This window comes from Canis aureus, chromosome 7 (assembly GCF_053574225.1).
Source record: "Canis aureus isolate CA01 chromosome 7, VMU_Caureus_v.1.0, whole genome shotgun sequence".
Classification (NCBI taxonomy): domain Eukaryota; kingdom Metazoa; phylum Chordata; class Mammalia; order Carnivora; family Canidae; genus Canis; species Canis aureus.
Window position 1 is genome coordinate 69,949,572 of NC_135617.1, and position 6,638 is coordinate 69,956,209.

The following is a 6,638-nucleotide window of genomic DNA, read 5'->3' on the forward strand; positions in this document are numbered from 1 at the left end:
ACCTCGTTTGAACTCAGACTCTAGACAGAAGAGACACGGGGGCGCCTTTTTAGTCCTAACGGGAAAGGCGCAGGCAGTCGGGAGAAAATGGTAATTTGGGGATGTTTCCTCTGTTTCCTTCTCCCACATGGCCCGAGCATTGCTTCCCAAGTCCCAGCGAGCTACTGAAGGAAAAAGAATTCCACCCCCGGCGCGGGCTCTCTGGACGCGAGCCGGGCCTGGGGCGGGGTGGAGGAGAGGGTGCCTCTAGGCCGGCGGCGGCGGTGGGGCGGGGCCAGGGCGGTCCCGGCGGGCGGGCTCTTGCGATTGGCTGCCGCGAGGCGGGGGCGTGGCGGGAGGGCGCCTTCCCCCTCCCTCGGGAACCGCGCTGCGACTGGGAGGCCGCCCGCCGAGCGGCGTCCTCAGTTTGGGGAGCCTTGGCGCCCGAGGCCGCCGGGTGTCGGGCGGCGGGGGGCATGGGCGGCTCCTGATTGGCCCAGACGCCTCAGGGGCGGGCCGGGGCAGTGTCCTCAGCCGACCCCTCCCGGCGCCGCCGCTCCCTCGGCTCCGGGCGCCCTTCCAGCGTTACCGCGCCTGACTCGGCCCCAGACGTTCCCCGAGGCCCGCCGCGCTCTAGGCGGAGGTGCGCTGGGCTTCGAGGGCCGCAGCTCGCCCCGGGACCTTCTGTCCTCCTGCCTGCCTCTCCCGCCCACCTACACCCTCCCCTGCTTCTACTTTCAACCTTGGGGGAGCCAGTTCTCCTGTATGACCCGACTCCAGCCTCAGGAGAAGGTTCGCTCAGGGTTTGGGACTCGGGACGGAGGCGGCACCGGCGGCTTTGACAAAGAGCAGTTTCCCAGAGCAAAGGTCTCCGGATCCCCCACGAGGGAGACTACCTCCCAGATAGACGCCTTCGTGGAAAGCCTCTCACGCTCCCGTGGGAGAAGGGCTGCGCTGGCAGGCACTTTGACTTTACTCGGTACAGGCCACTCCTGTCCATTCCCGAATGCAAATAAATATTCAAACAACCGGTAAGCGCGTCATTTTGCAGGGCTGAGGGGCGGTGCCGGAGTCTGAGGAAGCTCTTGATTAGGGAGCCGGAAGGCATTCCCATTTTATTGTAGCTCACAGTGTTTGGGGACATCCATCTCCCCGGGCACCCGGGAGATCTCCAACGGACTCTCAAGGACCCGCGAAGTCGCAATGGGGTGAAAGGGAGCCGCGGTACCCACACAGACCTCCAGGGGGCAGCATCGACCAGGAGATGGAGTTGTTCCGGGCTGCTTGGTCTCGCGGCAGGTGGCTGCGAAGGTTCCCCCAGGGCTCCCATCTCTCTGAAAGGACGGAGAGAGTTTTCCTTCAGCCTAACCACCCACTCCACACCCCCTTTAAGCTGTTTTTAGAAGCATTTAAAAAAATATTTAATTTATTCATGAGAGACACAGAGAGAGGCAGAGACATAGGCAGAGGGAGAAGCAGGCTCCCTGCGGGGAGCCGGATGCAGAATCCTCCATCCCAGGACCCCGGGATCACGCCCTGAGCCGAAGGCAGACAGTTAGCCACTGAGCCACTCAGGTGTCCCTCATGCAGGACTCTTAACCAAGATCCTAAAGGCTCTGTGATTGAGAATTAGAAAAAATTACGTATTATTTTCACGAACCTCTAATGGAAATGTAGCATTTCCTCCAATGAAAAGTGTAGACAACAAACCACAGCAGAATTAGCAGTATCTGTGACTGTCATCAATAGAAATCAGATGCTTTTATATCACATCACCTTCCAGTTGCAGAAATCTTAAAATGTCATGTGTGCTCATCATTGCTTTATAGTTTTGATAGTGGTTAGACCTACACTGAATGTTATTATATATCACACATTTTTAAATTTATTTTTTATTTTTGCTGCTCGGAACTATGCCATCACGTGCAAAATAATCCTCACTTGACATGGCTTCCTATAAGGACTCCCAATCTGGTAGAGGAGATGGACTGTTTATTCACATGGGTCACCTGGGCTGCAGCTTACTGACAGCAAGCAGAGGGAGAGGTTGCTCCAGTGCAGGAGCAAGAGGATGTGTTGTCTGTAGAAAATGTTAAAATAGGGATCCCTGGGTGGTGCAGCGTTTTGGCGCCTGCCTTTGGCCCAGGGCGCGATCCTGGAGACCCGGGATCGAATCCCACATCGAGCTTCTGGTGCATGGAGCCTGCTTCTCCCTCTGCCTGTGTCTCTGCCTCTCTCTCTTTCTCTCTCTGTGACAATCATAAATAAATAAACATTTAAAAAAATTAAAAAAAAAGAAAATGTTAAAATAATACTGAAATTCACTTTTTATTGTTCTCATCATGCACCAACGATTCTATAACAGTGTTAGTGACAAAACACTTCTCTCTGTGGTCCTGCCCTCTTCCACTTCACCTCAGTTGGTATCCCACTGCACACACAGGGGTTTAACAATTAACAGTGTCTATTTTACACACACACACACACACACACACACACACCCTTTTGAGACTTCTCTTTCCCTCCTTCAACCTCCCCATCCCAAATCTCATCTCACTCCACTCAGGGTGGGATCTGTAGGCTTTTGGACCAGTCTACTCCAGGGCTAGGATCCAAGCTGTCTTTGAGCCTCGTGTCCACCTGTCCTGAGTGATAATAATGTGACTGCCACATATCCAGGGCTTGTTCTTTACAAGGCACTGCTTTTCTCCCCCACTTTGTTGAATTTCTTCATCGGACATTGCTTTTTCTATTTTATTAATGCCATCTCTTTATTATTTCTTCAATTTGCTGTGTTTGAGTTTGATATGCTAGTCTTTTTTTTAGTTAAGATGAATTTCGAATCATTGGTTGTCAGCCCCGTCTCCTTTTCTAACAGGACTTAATGCTATAACCTTTCCCTCTAAACACTGTTTAGGTGTATCTCACAAGTTTTTATATCTTTTATCTCTTTCTATTGTTATTCAGTTCAATAGATTTCCTAATTTCTATTGTGAAGGCTTCCATAATGCAAGGATTATGTAGGAGTATGTGGCTTGATATCTGAGCAGTTCAGTATTTTAAAAATTTTATTCTTGATTTCTATCTTCCAGAAAACATATACTGAATGGTTTCAATCCTTTGACACTTTTTTTGAAGCTTGTTCTGTGACATAGCATGGGGTTATTTTTAGTAAGTAAAATTCAATATACAAAAGAATGTGGATTTTTTTTGCTGTTGGGGGAAGTGTTGTATATTTGTCGAATAGGTCAAGTTGTTAATTGTGTTCTTCAGATGTTCTATACAGTTACTGATTTTTCCTTGTGTTTTTTTCCTATCAGTTATTGAGAATGGTGTTCCAAAGTCACACACTATGAACATGGATTTTTTTTTCATTTAACTTTGCTGAATTCTGTTTTGTGTATTTTAACACACTTTGGGTGTACCTTACACTGGGTTTGGGGAAGGGAAGGAGTCATGTGTCTATGGAACTGCAATATCCTATTGTCTCTAAAGTGGAATTAGGATCAGAGTCAACTTTAAGTTCAGGATCAGATCAGAGTCAAAGGAGGTTGACACTGTTCCTGGGAGGTGGGCTGTGGTGGGAGAAACCCAGGACACAGCTACAGAGATGATCATCATTATTGGAGAAGCCACAAGTGGCCTTATGTGTAGCAATATAACCTCCTGTGCTCTCAGGGAACGAAGCCTTCTCATCCAGATCCCACTTATAGGAGGTATCAGCCAGCTGCTACCTGAAAGAATCCATCTTTTCATTAGGATCTTCTTGATATCTCCATGTAATTCTTGCATTCCCAACTGCTCATGCAACTTGTCCTTCCAATCCAAGTGCTTGCCGCTTGTGCTTTCCACCTAGCACAGGGGCAGGGTCCAAGTGGGGAAACAGGCTGCTGTGCCAGCAGTTTGGGAGCTACAGCCAAGTGTATGTGAGGCAACTACCCAGAGACTTAGCACAGCAAGTCATTTAATCCCCACAGCAGCCCACTGAGGTCAGTACTCTTGTCATCTCCATTTTATAGAGAGGCCCACCTACTCTACACTACAGTGTCTTTGTCTCCATGACACCCTGTACTCTGGTCCTGACCCAGCTCTCCACTTGCCCCTCCCTGAGCTACCCTCATGGGCTCTTATAAACTGCAGACCCCCTCATTCCCTTAGCTTCTCCTTAGAGGGCTCCCTTCAGTTCCCGGCTTTGGATGAAACATAACTCTCCCCTGGGGGCACTACCTCCTCTGCTGTCTTCTGAAATAAGAGCTGTTTATTTTCTTATAGGTGAGGGTACTTTCCTTGCTCTAGATGGCTGCCTCCAAACTATACCTCCTCCAGGCTCCAGTTTTGAATTTAAAATTACCCTCTGCTTCTGTGGCTCGGGCATTCAACTAAATTGCCCTCTCCTCTCTGCTTACCATCTGCCACCTGCCAGACCACCTTACCTCGCTTTACCTCTCTCAAGGGGACACTGGCACCCAGTGGATTGTGTCTTCCCATCTCATTGCCCACACGGAGGACCCATTCCCCACCTGGCCTCTTAGCAACTCAATGACATCATCCCAGGACCTTCTGCACTCTAAGCCAGCCACCACTCCCTTTGTCACACCCCGGACATCTGAAGGAGCCCCTCTTTGAAAATCCCTTGTTCAAGCAACCTGCATGATGTGGCCTCCATGTTCTGACCTTGCAGCCATCACCCTGTCTAGCCCCTCACCACCGTTTCTCAGCCTCCCGGTACCTTCAGGTCAATGATATTTCCCTTCTTCCAACCCATCAGTCCGTCCTATTCACTTTCAGCTACATGGCCTTTCTTTTCTTTTCTTTTTGTTTTTAAAGATTTTATTTATTTATTCATGAGAGACACACAGAGAGGCAGTGACATAGGCAGAGGGAGGAGAAGCAGGCTCCATACAGGGAGCCTGATGTGGGACTCGATCCCGGGACTCTAGGATCACATCCTGAGCAGAAGGCAGACATTCAACCACCTGAATCACCCAGGCGTCCCTGCATGGCCTTTCATTTCAGCAACTGTCTTGACAATGTCCCGAACTCCTTTGCCCCTCTTATATTTTCACCTTTTGCTCCTACCTGGCAAAGCCCCACCCCTAGATGAGTCCAGGGATCTATTTTCTTCAGGATTTTACTCTGATGGCCCAGAAACATTGAAGGAAGATGCACAACTGGGAAATAGTTACCATGCCTTATTCGTGGCCACCAGCCCCAGCATTCCTTAGTGATCCAACCACATTGCACTGGTCAGTGGCTACTTTAAACTCCCGGATCCTGGGACCTGTGAAGCTCTCCTCTGTCTCATCTCTCTCACTTGATAATCTCACTTATGTCATGGGGGAAATTGAAGCCCTCAGAGGTGAACTCCCTTAAACATCCATTACCAAATTTATACTATCCCCTTGTTCCTCACGTGAGAGCATAAGTTCAATTTCTGTGTGTCACAATTGCCTCGAGGGCATGCTAACCATGTATTTCTGTTTCATTAGTTTGGGCGAGGGGGGCTAGAATTTTCATTTGTAACTAGTTCCCAGGTGATGCTTATGGCTGCTGGTGTGGGGCCCCCGCTTTGAGAACCACTGATGTAGAGGAGCTGCCTTTCTCCCACCCAAGGCCAGTCTCTCTACCATGTTCTGGATCCCTTTCCCCTTCCTTTATCTTCAACCTCTCTCTCCTCCCCCTCTCCTTCCACTATTCCCAGCACCTTTTAATCACCTTATCCAGCCTGACTCACACAAAGTGTGTGTGTGCCTTGATTGCATCCTGGTTGGGGGTGGGGGGGGACAAAAGACATTTGCAGGTGAATTGGGGTGAATTTGAATATATTTTGCATATGAGATGATATTAGGGACCAATGGTGATTTTCCTATTGTAACGATGGCATTGTGGTTACCATAGGAGAAAGTCTCCAGTTTAAGGATGTATATGCTGAAGTATTAAAGTGTGAAGGCTCATGATTTCCTAAGTTTTCACAAGGTTCAAGAATATACATAAGTACTGGTGTGTCTGGGTAGCTCAGTTGGTTAAGTGTCCAACTCTTGGTTTCAGCTCAGGTCATGACCTTGGGGTTTTGGGATTGAGCCTCACATTGGGTTCTGCACTCAGCACGGAGTCTGCTTGAGTCTCTCTCCCTCCCCCTCTACTCCTCTCCTGACTTGTGTGCACGCTCTGTCTCTCAAATAGATAAATAAACAAACAAATAAAATCTTTTTAAAAAGTATATAAACACATAAATATTTGTATGTATGTATAAATAAGAACTGTTAAATCAAAAAAAAAAAGAACTGTTAAATCTAAGTAAAGTAGTGGACGCACAAATGATAATTGTAGTATACTTTCACCTTTTATCTATGTTTGAAACTTTTCATGATAAAAAATTGGGAAAAACTTCTCCATTCCCTCACTTCCACTCATTCCTCAACCCCTGCAGGTGAGTGTCCACCTCTCTCATGCCACTTGACTGCTTTTGCAATGATTTCTGCCATTAAATCCATTTTTCCCGTTTTCCCCTGCTTGAATTCATCCCAGTAGTCAACTGTGTTGACCAATTCTTTCTTGAAACATTATCTTCATTTAGTTTCTAGGACTGAGCACTTTTCTGATTTTCTTCCTTTCCCTCTGGCTTCTCCTTGCTTCTTTGTGGGCTCATCCTGCACTAT